Below are 15,526 nucleotides of genomic sequence, written 5' to 3' on the forward strand. Positions count from 1 at the left end.
CGCGCCCGACGCCCCCCTCACTCCGGTCGCGGATCTCTCCCTCAGCCATAGCCGCACAAGTTAGAAAACGTCCCTTTCTCCTCTCTCCTAGGGCAGAGGTGACCACTCTCCTCTCTCTTTCTCTCTCTCTCTCGGGGTGGCGGCACGCGCAGGGCGGCTCCTTCCAGCGGCGGCGGTGCGGCCTCCCTCTTCCTCGCGTGGCGCGGCAGTGCGCCCTCCTCTCCCTACGCGGCAATTAGCTGCTCCTGGATGGCTAAAAAGGAGACACGAAAACGCTACAACTGAAGACACGACGTCGCACATAGTAAAAGAGTAAGATCATATCGTGCCGAATGCCTTACCAGCGAGGCGCGCCTAGGCCCCGGCGGCGGCAAGCTCTGTCGTGGCCATTTCCCTCTTCACGGCGGCAATGGAGAGGTGCAGCCGGTCCGCCTCCTGGCTCTCCTTGCGGAGGACAGAGGTGGGCACGTCTAGCTGCTCCAGCAACTCGAGGACATCATCCCCCCATCGTCATCGGAGGAGATAGTTGGAAGCGGGGATCAGCTCTCCGGTGGCGGCGCCACCGAGCTGCCCTCCCTGTCCCATCACGGCATCGCACAAATGCGGGGACGAGCAGGGACAACCTCCGACGACTCTTCCATTGGGCGTTTCGTTGCCCAATCCGCTATTGGATGAGATCTGAAAGGTGGGGTGTCAAGGCGGAGTGCCGAACGAAGAAGATAGAACGAGAAGATAGGTAAGTGTAACGAGTTTAGAAAAGGAATCATGTACTTGCTTCCCCACCTTAGCCTCTGCTTTTATAGAAGGATGGGTGAGATAGGCGCCCGTTGGAGTTCCCTTCGATTGCACTGAGCGAGAGCAAGAGTTAAGGCGAGGCCACGTCTCGCACGATCTTAGTGGAGCATGCTTCTCCCGACAAAATTAATGGTGATGGAACGGTGTTGGAAGTTGAACGTAGAAAATTGACTCGACCATGTGACTCGGCCCCTCTAGCACTAGTTTGGAGAAGCATGCGGTGCGAGCAGTTTACGTGGTTTCACATAGTTTGGAGGATGACGATTGACTTCCCCGAGACGTTCAACATCCTGGCGTCACAGAACCTTCAAGAACGGAGCGCTCATAAAATCCCAAGAGGGTTTTTTGGAACTCACCTTGCTCCACTCCGATCCCCCTCCCTAGTGCTCCGCTCTGTCGTGACGTCGCTCCCCGACCCAAGAATTCATCTTTTGCCACCGCCTTCCATGGAAAAGTCTTGATGGAGGTGGCTGTTGAGATTGCTAGCCGCGTCACTGTGGCTACAGCGGATCCCATGGAAGATCTTGGCAGGCTGCGGGCAACCTATTTGCAGATGCGTAGGGTGTGTGGCGATGCCGTAGTGGGATATAGCATACCACTATGGCGGGTGCTGCTGCGTGGGATGCAGCGTGGGATTTGGAAGTGGTTCTACGACCACGAATATCGTGCCAAGCTCATCGCTAGGCTTGTGAAAGGTCCTAAATGGCTAGAGGGGAGTGAATAGCCTAATAAAAATTTCTACGAAACACTAGAGCAACTAATTAGTCAATTAGAAAGCGAAGCTTTTTGCTCTAACTCTACAAAGGGTTGCAAGCCACTTATCCCAACAATTCGTTAATTATAATCTCTAGATCAATCAATTGCTATGTCACTACTCACTAAAAGCTCTCAAACAAGCTACACTAAAGAGCTTCACTAAATGAGCTATTCTACTAACAAGCAAGCTCTCAAACTAGCTACACTAAAGAGCTTGCTACACAACTATTATACCGTCATGGGAAGAAAGATGAACCAATCACAATATGAATACCAAGTGAATCACCGGGAGAATTCCAATCACAATAGACACAAGATTTTTCTCCTAAGGTTCACGTGTTTGCCAGCACGCTAGTCCCCGTTGTGTCGACCAACACTTGGTGGTTCAGTGGCTAATAGGTATTTCACAAACCTAGATCAACAAATGGGCACCACAAGAACCTACCCACAAGTGAGGGTAACTCAATGACACGAGCAATCCGCTAGAGTACCTTTTGCAATCTCCCATGGGGAAAAGGTCAAGAACCCCTCACAAATAAAATCCTTGACTAGGGGCAGATACAATCACCAAATCCCCTCACCAATCAATAAATCACCAACCATCTAGGTGATGACAATCACCAAGATTAATAAGAAATCCACAATCACAATCACCACCTAGTGCCACCAAATATGCAACCTAAAATGCACACACTAGGGTTTCCCCCAAATCCTCTCATGAATGAGCACCAAGTTTAGAGAGGGAAAGGAGAGGGAGATGCTCTTGAAGCTCTCAAAAACAACACTAGAACTCAATCTCTCACTTGAATGGAGCACAAATCCTTGGGAGTGAGAGAGTTGAGAGAGGAGAGATCTTGTTCTTCCTTTAGGGTTTCAAAATGAGCAAGTGGGAAGAAGAATGAGCAAGAGATGGGAAGGAAGGGGGCTTTTCCACCCCTAAATCTCCTCAGCCCATGCACAAGACCGTTGGGGCGAAGTAGATCTGAGCTCAACTAGAAATTCCATCTCGGGCAGGAAAAATTTCTAGGCGAACGCGCTTTTGACCATTGGCGCGGGAGGACTCCCACATTGGAAACTCCAACTCGGGCGCAATGAATTTCCAGTTAAATAAGTGCAACAACCAGAGGAAGTCTACCTAAAAATTCAGTACAGCTGAGCGAGAATTTCTAGACATAGCCCTATTTTCTTGTCTATTTTCACCCTTTTCAAGTGCTAACTTTTCCCAAGTGTGCCGAAACAAATTAGCACTAAAGTTAGCATTTTCACAAAGATTGTTCCAAGGCTTTCTCATGCATCTGACCACATCACTAAGCACAATATATATATGCAAATGGGACTCACACTTAGTGGCACTAGATAACCATTGCAATTTAAGATTTCCCCTCTTTATAGTACGGTTATCTATCGTAAACCTGATCACGCACTCTATTGCGTCTTGACCGGCAAAACAAAATGGCCTTAGGTTTTATACCTTTGCCTTGAGCCCATTTTGTTTTTCTCTTTCTTCTTTTCCAAGTTGGAGCACTTGATCATCTCATTTGGCCATCACCACCACCATGGCCATCATCTAGCGCCATCACTTGGTGTGTACCAACCTAGCTCATATTCATCACTTAATGACAATGGTTAGTACACTTAGGTTTCATCAATTATCCAAAACCAAACTAGGGCTTTCAGCTTGTTAGCGTTGGCAACCCGGAGGCCTTCTTTTATGCTGGGATGCGCGCCATCTTCGTGGAATACCATGGCTTGACATGCTTGACCACTCCACCATGGCAGGCCATGATGTTTCTACATTTGTTCTCTCCCTTGTGCTCCATAGGTCCAATAGCGGTGCCAGCAACATTGCCCGGTGGCTGTTGAGGAAGGTCGAAGGTGATGAAGCGGGCCCAGCAGTGAATGTGACGTGGAAGAATGAGAAATGTACACGGTGCCTCCAACAGGCTATGTGGGTGTTGCAGGACTTGGCTAGGCGGCCGACATCGGGTGAGTCCAATCCTCTGCCTCCTCTGGCCATGCCGGTGTGTTGCTAGGACGGGCATTAGTGAGGAGGCGGAGGTTGCGGCAACAACGCAGGAGGGGAAGGTTGGGAGGAGTGGGATATGTTCTGCAGCGAGGAGTATAGGATCTATAATGAGTGTGATAGATTTTTCAGATCAATGTGGTAGATTCTGGACAGATCAATGTTGATATGTATATATCTAGATGACGGAGATTTGTATGATAAAACTCTTCATTATCCTTAATACAATGACACACCAAGTACGATTATTCCTTTCTAAAATTGTTACAGTTACCTTCCTTCTCATATGATGTGGTTCAGATTCCCTTGCACATGTTTCCAATTTCTTAATACAAGTTAAGTCATCTCCACTAATAAACATAATTAATATCAATATAAGAAATATAGAAGGCGTAAGGTCACCAACATGGCGGATATGGTAGAGCGCTAGCCGGAGGGCATCCAAGTACCACTAATCTAATTGCACACATGTATACCGTATGATGTAGTCTAGATTCACTAGCATCTAGCCACATGAGGAAAAATTTTATCATGAAGACAAGAAAAAGCTACAACTGAAAAGGCGAACATTACGCAATAATAGAGTTGTGCAAGGAACTCTTTAGGCCTTGTTTGTATGCGCATGTATTCATCTCAATCCACATGTGTTGAAGTGGATTGGAGTGGAATTAAACTAAATTTCATTCCATTCCACTCCAACACATGTGGATTGAAGTGGATACAAATGCATCCAGACAAGGCCTTATTGATAAAGTCCATTACACTAAACAGGTTTACAATAACAAAGACCTATCAAACAAGAGATGTACAATAACAAAGACCTAATGAGCATGGGGCTAACCTATACCCGATTGCGGCTTGCGCTTGTGCATGAGAAACTGGTCACTTGTACCAATCAGACACCAGAACCCCTTCAAGCGCTCTCTGCCGCGTACCCGATGAATTTCAGTGCGGAGAAGGAGTCCTGCGAGGAGACCAACCCGCACATGAAACCAAGTGGAAGAGAAGGAAGGAAAACAAGTGTGTTCTCTTGCACCATCACATCTTCAAGCGCTTCCTTGTACCGTCGCATCTACATCTACGATGTGGATGAAGTCACCACCCTACACAATGCATTGTACATCACGACGAAGCTCCATGGAAGCATGCTTTCCTCCCTATCTTCACAAAACTTCCACTAACACCGAGAAAATGAGCGGACATATAGCCATGCATAGGTGTTGGCGGTAGCTGATCTTGAAGGCCTTCTCCCAGCGGCGCTGGAGTCAATGTAGGACGAGAGAGGCCATGGCGACGGGAGACTACATGCAACTCAAGGTTTTCTCTATTTTTTTGATGCTAAGGGAGGAATAAGGATTGAAGTTGGCTAGAGAGGCTCCCCTTGCCTTGGCTTAAATAGCCCCACCTCAAGACGCACGCGGGGAAAGCAATAGTCAAGGGCCATGACATCCACAGCCACCCACGTGATTCATGGGCGACGGAGTAGTGAACATGATGCGGTTCAGATTCCTTGGCACATTTGATTCCCTACCACGTTTCATCCTCATCTAAAATAGGCCCTTGAGTTATTAATTGTTTTTATGACAAAAAATATATATAAATGACACAGTAATAAGCATCACAGACATGAGCGGGGAAGGCAACAGTCAAGGTTTGTGACATCCATGGCCACCCATGTGAGTCATGGGTGATAGAGGAGGGAAGACGACATGGACCATTCGATTTCCTACACTTTGCAATCTAACACTAATGTTGAATCACCGTATGAAGCAGCGATGGGAGCTACAATAATGACAATTTGTAAGCATAGCAAACCAATTTGCAAATAAACCAAGGCAAATACTTCCACCCCAGCACCATCTCAATAAGGTGCTTTATCTCACAACTGTGTAGCCAAGGCAAATACTACAATACTTCAAAAATTAGAGTAACAAGCATCACAAACATTCAGTTATTAATCATTTTTAAGGCAAAAACTATATATAAACGACATAGTAACAATCATCACAGTAATGTCATTGATAACTTCAGTTACATTTTAGAGTTGTACAATAACAAAGACCTATTGAAGACTACTGGATGTATAATAACAAAGACCTATCAAGTATAGGTACATCCCATAGTCGAGTCAGGAGATAGTCAGTGCAAGCTAAGGACGAGGCAACACCTCACAAAACTTCCACCAGTATCTTAGTGAGGTGCTTTACCTTACCTGCTACTGCACCTCATGGTCGTGAGCACAAGAGAGAGGCAAGAAGAGAAGCATCTCAGTGAGCTGCTTTACCTTCCCTGCTGCACCTCTCATGGTCATGAGCGTGAGGGAGATAGAGGCATTTACCTCTCATGGTCTAGAGAGGCAAGAAGAGGAGGTGTGGAAGAGAAGCGTTGTCATCGTTGTTGCTGCTCCAGAGGAAGGAGAATCGCCAGGGCACCAGGATGGTGAATCGATAGTACAAGAAATGTGCATGGCAAACTAGGGATACCAAAGTGCATTGAGTACCCCTTGGCTTGCCCAAATAAGAGAACCCCCTTAATCGCAAAACTTCCATTAGCACCTAGATCGAGCAGCGCAGTGGGGGGTATGACCTCGGATACCCAAGGTAGACCACATGGGCTGCGCCCCCAGGGGCAGCCTAGCCCACAAGACGAAGCCTTATGAGGCATGGCTTTGCTCAACGCCTCCCGCAAGACATCTGGAGGATATCCTGAAGATACTGCGAGATCTGTTAGGATATGTATGATCCCTAGATTCTTGTAATCAGTTATTACTTTCCGGTTATCTCCTAGATCTAACCAACTTGTAACCCTGCTCCTCGGACTATATAAGGCGGGTAGGGACCCCCTCCAAACACACACAATATCATACGATAGCTAATACAAACCAACAAACCACAGGAGTAGGGTATTACGTCATACTAACGGCCTGAACCTATCTAACTCGTGTGTCTCTAATGCCTTCTTGTTCTTGATCTCACGCTCCCCTACCGATCAATCTACCTTCGTGGGATACCCCTCAGAGGACTGCCGATGATATTCTATCGACAGTTGGCGAGTTAGGTAGGGGCTGTGCGTGCTGTTTTCCTTGTCGAACAAGATGGTTTTTTCTACAGGCTCTTCATCCCTCCCACAGCCTGGCTAGTTCTTCATGGTCGGATCGATCTCATGGATCATCAATGCTGATGGAATCGGAGAGCTCCTCGAGCCGGTGCAGATCGATTCTGCTCCGATCACCCCCGCACCTGTGACTGTAGATCCAATCCTAGAACCACTTCCTAGGTCACCTTTGTCAACAACCCGCTGCCTGCTTCCTCGCTACTAGAGGAGGCAGATCAACAGCAACCTTCTGATCTCATCCATTGATCAGGTTGGTCACAAGCTCACCGATTGCCTCTCCATCGCTGAATTGGCTCTGGACACCCTTGTTCAGCGCCGACCACCCACCAATCTACACCTCCTAGAGGCTGCTTGGAAGATTCTGGGAGTTATGGCTCTACCCTTTGGGCTCACCAACACCGCCGCCACTTTCCAAGATGCCCTAAGGGGCAAATTCACCGACCAGGTGGGAGACGCTCATCCTTTCGCCGACCAGTTCATCGACCAGCCTCCGCCGGCCTTCAACATGCTCCATGTTAGCTGGCACCCTAGGGTGTCCCTCCACGCCATCCTAGAGGAGAGTCTAGGCTCTGAGTCCCAAGACTCCATAGAGACCCTTGCCAAAACCTCCGCTGAACAATTTCCTCTCCCTCCTCTCTGGGGGCGCGATCTTCAACGTCAGCGTCGATAGCCCCCCTCGAAACGATGAGACTGAGGAGGAATGCACCGCTCGTGAGAACCAAAACATCAACCATGCACAACGCCGAGCAAACAAGCATGCCCTCATGATGGCCGAGCAGTAGCTCGACTCGTAAGGGAGGCCACTCCAGCGCAACCTCGATGAAGAGTTTCTCCGCGTTTATGGCCACGACATTTTCAGGACTCAGAGCGCCAATCTGGTAGTAGCCGCCAATGAGCTCGCCCACCTCCCGTAGACGCTTGAGCTCGCCAAGGTCGCTGCCATGCTTAAAGCAGCGCACTATCAGGTCAATGAGATCTGCCAGGATCAGAGACCCTCTTACTCCACCACTTCGATTTGCCGATCAGTTGCCACAAGGATCGACCGCCGCCAAAGTCGCTTCACCGACCAGCACTGCGATGACAAGCAGCCCCCCAAGGTGGAGCTAAGGGCGATCATGCCAAACATCACCACCAACATGACTAGGAGGTCGACCAGGATGTCCGGGTGCATCTCAACAATCATCGAGATGCACGACGGCGCATCGACGAACGCCGATTTGGTCACCATGAAGATGAAATTTGCCATCATTAGGAGTACAAACAAGAGTATGGTAACCCAGACTCAGTTGTCGAACCACTCGCCGGTGGTAATACCACTGACGACGGCATCGACAACTCCGACGGGCCTCCGGCATTTACACAGACACTCCGAATGCTTCAGTAGCCCGTGGTTTCAAGATCACTGGGGTCGAGCCCTATGAAGGAAGAATGAACCCGACATAGTGGCTACAGGCTTATGCCACTACTATCTGTGCCGCTGGAGGAGACTCTAATGTCATGGCAAACTATCTTCCTATCATGCTGACGCCTACCGCCATGAGCTAGTTTACCAGCCTTGCCCCGGACTCCATTGGATCCTGGGAGGATTTGAAAAAGGTCTTCACCGATAACTACATGGCCACGTGCACTCGGCCGGGCACTAAGCACGACCTAAACTGCATCGACCAGAAGCCGTCTGAGCTCCTCCGTAGCTACATCTGATGCTTTTTTGAGATGAGGAACTCTATCCCCAACATCACAGAAGTTGAGGTCATCACCGCCTTCATCCAAGGACTCCACCATCGTGAGCTCCGCTCTAAGTTCAACCGCAAGCTGCCTGCTGGGATCGGCGAGATGATCACAACCGCCAACCAGTATGCCGATGTCAAGGAGGCCAAGGTGCGCTTCAACAAGGATGCGGGCACCCAATGACCAACATGCTGGTATGACGACCGCCCCACCGACCGACGCCACAGCGACCGCCATTTCGACGACCATAGTTATCCTTATAACAGCGGTTGAGATCGGCAAGAAGGGCCCAAGTCTAGCCAAAATTGCCGCCGCTGGCCAGACCACATCGTCGCTGCCATCAATGAACCTTGCGCTAAGCGCTACTATGATGAGCAGTACAGGAAGATCCTCGACGGCCCATGCCCGCTCCACAAGAACGCCAAGCACAAAATGAAGGACTGCCTCAGGTTGGCTAAGGAATTCTAGAACAAAAAGCTAGACGACAACGCCAATGACGGAGTTGGAGGTCGCCGACCACCTGGGGGCAATGGCAATGCCTTCTAGGACCACGACAAGGTGGTCTCCACCATCTTCGGGGGCCTTGCCTCCACTGAAAGTAGAAGGGAATGAAAGCTCGTCGCATGGCGGGTGCTCAACGTCACCGCGGAGGACGCTGTCGCCAACCCCAGCTATCGCCCATGGTCTGAGGTTCCCATCACCTTCAGTAGGGACGACCAGTGGGCGGACATTCCCTACACAGGGCGCTTTGCCCTTGTCCTCGATGCAACCATCCAAAAGGTGTTGTTCAGAAAAGTGCTCGTCGACGGTGGGAGCGCTCTGAATCTCCTCTTTGCCGGAGCCCTAAAAGAGCTGGGCCTCGGTTTGTCAGATCTCACACCTTCCAACTCCTCCTTTTGGGGTGTGGTACCTATCAGGGCCTCCAAACCGCTTGGAGAGATTACCCTACTAGTACAGTTCGGCACGACAAGCAATTACCGCATCGAACACATCAACTTCTACGTCACCGACTTCGACACCGCCTACCATGCCATACTTGGTCGGCCAACTCTAGCCAAGTTCATGGCCATGCCACACTATGCCTATCTAGTGCTGAAGATGCCTTTGCCTGCTAGAGTCTTGGCCCTACAGGCCAACCTCACCATCGCCTACGCCTATGAGACAAAGAGTCTCACCCACGCTGAAGCTACCGACCTCCCCATCCAGATGGCTAGCGTGGTCACCAAAGCTAAGACGGTGCCTGCCAAAGACATGGAGATCCTAGATCTAGAGCCTCCCCATGCCTCCGCCAAGTCAAAGGAAGTCAAGGAGGTCGGCCTCGACCTCGACAACCCCTCCAAGACCGTGAAGATTGGGGCTCACCTTGACCCCAAATAGGAAAGCACGCTCATCTCCTTCCTACGTGCCAACACCGATGTGTTTGCTTGGAAACCTGCAGATATGCCGGGGGTATCACGGGAGAAGATCGAGCACTCCTTGAATGTCTCGCCGACAGCCAAACTGATCAAGTAGAAACTTCACCGATTCACGCCAGACAAGAAGGAGGCTATTAGGGTAGAAATAAAATGGCTCTTAGCTGCCGGATTTATAAAAGAAGTGTATCATCTTGATTGGTTAGCGAACCCTGTTCTTGTTCGAAAAAAGAATAAAGAATGGAGAATGTGTGTTGATTATACTGATCTTAACAAACACTGCCCTAAAGACCCCTTTGGTTTGCCTCGGATTGACGAGGTTGTTGACTCCACCGCTGGCTGCGAATTACACTCTTTCCTTGACTGTTACTCTGGCTATCACCAGATCTCTCTCAAGAAAGAAGATCAGATCAAGACATTGTTCATCACGCCTTTCGATGTGTATTGCTATACCACCATGTCCTTCGGACTCAAGAACGCCGAGGAGACTTATCAACGGGCTATCCAGATGTGCCTCGATCAAGAAATCGGCCGCAACTTCGAAGCTTACTTCGACGATGTGGTTGTCAAGTCCAAGACCGCCAATAATCTTATCGCCGACCTCAAAGAAACATTCGGCAACCTAAAAAGATACCGATGGAAGCTGAACCCTTCAAAGTGCATCTTTGGAGTTCCATCCGGTATACTCCTGGGCTACATTGTCAGCGCACGAGGCATAGAACCCAATCCTGACAAGGTCTCCGCCATCTCCAAGATGAAATGACCAACATGCATCAAGGATATACAAAAGCTTACTAGCTGCATGGCTGCATTAAGTCGCTTTATATCACGCCTCGGTGAAAAAGGTTTACCTTTCTTCAAACTCCTCAAGACCTCTGAGTGCTTTTCCTAGTCGGAAGAGGCAGACACAGCTTTCGAGCAGCTTAAGTTGTTCCTTACAAAGCCTCCAATCATGACGGCGCCACGGTCTAACAAGACTCTCCTGATCTACATCGTCGCTACCTCTCGCATCGTCAGCATAGCAATTGTGGTCAAACACGAGGAGGCCGGACACGCCTATAAGGTGCAACGTCCGGTATACTTCATCAACGAGGTTCTTAACGAGCCCAAGACTTGTTATCCTCAGGTCTAGAAGTTGTTATACGCCGTCCTGATTACGTCGCGCAAACTCTGCCACTACTTTGAGTATTATAAGATCACCATGGTCACCGAGTTCCCTCTAGGGGACATCCTCCACAACAAAGAGGCCAACGACCATATCATCAAGTGGGTGGTTGAGCTCGGCACTTACTCCATTGAATTCAAAAGTAGGTCTACGATCAAGTCTCAGGCGCTCGTTGATTTCATCGCTGAGTGGACCGAGATTCAAGAGCCCATCGCCGCTACCTGCCCTGAGCACTAGATGATGTACTTCGATGGCACCCTCAACATCAATGGTGCTGGTGCGGGCATTCTATTCATCATGCCGACCAAGGATAAGCTCCGATACGTCCTCCGGATACACTTCACGGCCTCCAACAATGCCGCTGAATACGAAGCATGTCTCCACGGACTCCGTATAGCTGTTGAGCTCGGCGTCAAATGCCTTATGGTATATGGGGACTCCACGCTGGTCATCAACTAGCTTAACAAAGATTGGTCTTGTTCCAACGATAAGATGGACGCTTATTGCGCCGAAATCAGGAAGCTTAAAGGGAAGTTTTATGGTATCGAGTACCACCACGTGGTACGCGACCAAAATCAGATCGCCGATTACTTGTCCAAGTTGGGCTCCTCTCATGCCGTGGTTCCACCCGGGGTCGTCGTCCAAGATCTTGTGGCACCATCCATTAAAGAAGAAAAAGAAATTCAAGAAGTTCCACTGGCCGAGTAGCTGGTACTTAGGTACCTTTGCCGACCGCTGATTGGAGGGAACAATTCATCAAGTACCTCTCTAGCGCCGAGGTACCAGCCGATAAAACTAAAACCGAATGCCTAACTCGTCAGAGCAAACATTACGTGTTGGTAAACGGCAACTTGATGAGGAAAAGTGCCAAGGAAGGGATTTTGCAAAAATGCATCACCCAAGAAGACGGAGTGAAGTTGCTCCTCGAAATTCACTCTGGTTCCTACGGCAACCACGCGGCCTTGAGAACACTGGTCGGCAAGGCTTTCCAAGCTAGTTTCTATTGGCCCACAGCCATCTCTGATGCAGAAGACCTCGTTCGACGTTGTGAAGGATGCCAATTTTTCGCTAAGCAAATACACGTGCCGGCGCAAGTATTGCAAACCATCCCAGCTTCCTAGCCCTTCGCATGCTGGGGACTAGATATGATCGGCCCTTTCAAACTAGCACCAAGTGGTTTCCGGTACGTGTATGTCATCATCGACAAGTTCTCCAAGTGGATTGAATATAAACCGCTCGTCTTGGCTAATGCAAAGAAAGCAGTCGAGCTCTTTGAAGATATTGTCCACAGATTTGGTCTCCCGAACAGCATCATCACCGACCTCAGAACTACATTCACTAGCCATCACTTTTGGGATTTCTGCAAAGACCGTTGTATCTCCATCAATTACGTCTCCGTTGCCCATCCTAGAGCCAACGGTCAGGTCGAACAGGCAAACGGTATGATACTAGATGCCCTTAAAAAGAGATTATTTTAGAAAGGCAATAAACATCCGGGCAGATGGCTCAAAGAGCTACCAGCTGTAGTCTGGGGATTGCATACTCAAGCTAGTCGTAGCACTGGCGTGTCTCCATACTTCTTGGTTTACGGCCCAGAAGCCATACTTCCAGCGAATATCGCCTTCTGAGCACCTAGGGTGGAAAATTTTGATGAAGAACAAGCCGCAGCTATTCAGACAGAGGACGTCGATAGGGCTGAGGAGGAACTCCTAATCACTTGTGTCCGCACAGCCAAGTATCTAGAAGGCTTGCGAAGGTACTACAACCGCAATGTCAAAGGTCGTTCATTTGCTATCGGCGGCCTTGTCCTTCGCATAAAGTAGAAAACTGAAGGGATGCACAAGCTCTCCTCCCCCTGGGAAGGACCTTATGTTGTCAAAGACATTACCCGACCAGGGTCTTATCACCTATGTGACTTAGATGGAATCGATGTTCCTAACTCCTAGCATATAGAGCACCTCATACGTTTCTATCCTTGAAACGCCTCAGATATGCACTCTCCACTTTATGATGAATAAAGTTTTGATTTCTGTAATTTTCTCCATTTTTTCTCCACTATGGTTTAAATCTCCATTTACAATCACCGGGTTTTTACGCCACTTAATGACGAGCTCCACCAACGTTGTCACCGACCATGTTTCTCCAAATCTCCAATTCGCCAAATATATTCTCCAATTCACCGAACACATAATCTCCAATTCGCCGAATGTATTCTCCAATTCACCGAACGTAATCTCCAATTCGCCGAACGTATTCTCCAATTCGCTGAACGTAATCTCCAATTCGCCGAACGTATTCTCCAATTCGTCGACCACGTAATCTCCAATTCGCTGAATACGTTCTCTCCAAACCGTCACAAAATGTTTCTCCAAAACGCCGAAACATTTTGCTCCAAATCTCCAAGATATTTCGCTGATCAGTGAGCAACATACTTTCTTTTTGGTTCTCTTCGGAGAAAACCCAGTCTCCGATCTCTCCCTACATGTGCTACGGGCTCCGCACTCTGTGTTATGGGTGGTCGGCTGTGGTTCCTTGGTCACGCCTGTTCATCCTACATGTCTACGGGCTCCACGCTCAACGCTATGGACTATGGGCTAGCCTAGGCCAAGGCCTCAGCATAGAATTAATTGCTCGGACGCCGGTTATATTACCTATATCTCCAAGTTATTTTGATACCCACCGTGTAGCCCATGCTAAGTTCTTTTCTCTATGGAGAAGACCTAGTCTCTGATCTCTCCCTACACGTGCTACTGGCTCCGCGCTCTACGTTATGGGTGGTTGGCTACGGTTCCTTGGTCATGCCTGTTCCTCCTACACGTGCACGGGCTCCGCGCTCAACGCTATGGACTATGGGCTAGCCGAGGCCATATGGGTCAGCAGCGAACCAACTGCTCGGACTCTACTTACACTACGTGGTTAAAACTATGAAGATTATTTTCGCCGAAATTCAATCTGACCGCATCCACATGCACCTTATAATATTTATCATATACATAAGTGTTTTTACGCCTTCGCGTGTTCTAGCTACACTATCTAGAAATTACAAATGATATCCACCAGGCAGATCATTGTGCTCCGCCATTGCCGTCCATTTCACCAAACAGATCTATATCGCTTGCCAACTTCTTCGCTGCGTCCTCCACCTCATCCTCCAGCTGCTGGGTCTCTGCCTTGCTCAGTCCTTCGGCGAACCCACCCCCTATCGCTTGAAGGTCAGTGGCTGGATAGTGGGACCGAACCACAGCAAGGGCGTGGGTAGCGGCAGTAACAATGGCGTCGCGGTTGAAGCCCGTGAAGCTCTCCCACGCTATCTTGCATCTTTCGATGACGATGTCCAGGCATGGCAGCCTACCATCTGGCTGAGGAGCCACTTCTGGTTTGATGCAGTCGAGCACTGGTTTGATTCTGGTAACTATGGCGTCAAATTTGTCCCTTTGGGTTCGGGTGTCCTGCTCCAGCACATCGAATTGTGCCTTGACCCTCTGATGGTAGTCTACAAGCATTACAAAGTTCCATCAAGCGAGGAAATTACTTCAACCGTAACCCCGAACAGAGAATACTCACCGTTCAGCTCCTCGGCTAGCTTGCTCGCTCGCTCTGTCTCCTTTGCCTTCTCCTCTTGGAGTTGCTCGAGGGCCTAGCACAGCTGGCCGAGCTCTACATCTTATTCTACAAGTACAATAGTCAGCACCACAAGTAAGCATATCCAACTATGCAAAGCACTTTCATCGATCACACGTACCTTTCTTCTGCTCGGAGACTTTCTGTAGTTGTTCCAAATGCTCGAAAACATCCTTCAGTTGTGTGGAGGCAGTGGCCAGCTGCTCGGACTTGCTTCGTAGCTTTTCTTTCACAGTCGCCAGCTGTTCAGACAGGACTCCCTTCTGGTGTTCTAGGTCCCGCGTGTTGGATTCAGCGAGGTCTCGCTCATGTCGGGCCCTCTGGATGTGTCTCTCTGAGAGGTTTATCGCCTCCTTGAGTTTTTGGTTCTCCTTGGCAAGGGGTTCCATTCTCTTTATCAACTGGTGCCGCTGCTCGACAGTCCGATTTATTCCCTGAAATTTACAAGGACAATAATGGTATTCGATCTCCCATGTCAAAACTAAATACTCTGGATTGAGTACTAACCTCGATTTGTTTTATTACTCCGGCAAGGGCAGATTTTAGCCTCCTTATCTCCTTGGGGGTGTCCTCTTCCTCGACAACTACTACCTCATCACCACGCCTGCGGAGGATTCGGACAGATTGGGTTCGAGGTTCGGCATGAATGATCTCCTCCACCTCATCCTCCTCTTCTGCAGCAGCAGGAGAAATCACCGGGGGGCTCTGTGGCCGGACAGCGGGTCCGACCATGCCCTGTGACGCCTCTGGGGGCGTTGTTAGCTCCTCGGGCGCCATTGGTTTCGCTGACCTAGCCTCTGGTGTTTCACTGACAACTCCAGTTTCAGCTACCGAGGGCCCAGCAGTAATCGCCATTGCTTCAGGTATTGTCACCAACCCGTCCCCCGCCTACGCCGACCTCTCGCCGTCTCC

This window comes from Miscanthus floridulus, chromosome 7, assembly GCF_019320115.1.
Source record: "Miscanthus floridulus cultivar M001 chromosome 7, ASM1932011v1, whole genome shotgun sequence".
NCBI classification, from domain to species: domain Eukaryota; kingdom Viridiplantae; phylum Streptophyta; class Magnoliopsida; order Poales; family Poaceae; genus Miscanthus; species Miscanthus floridulus.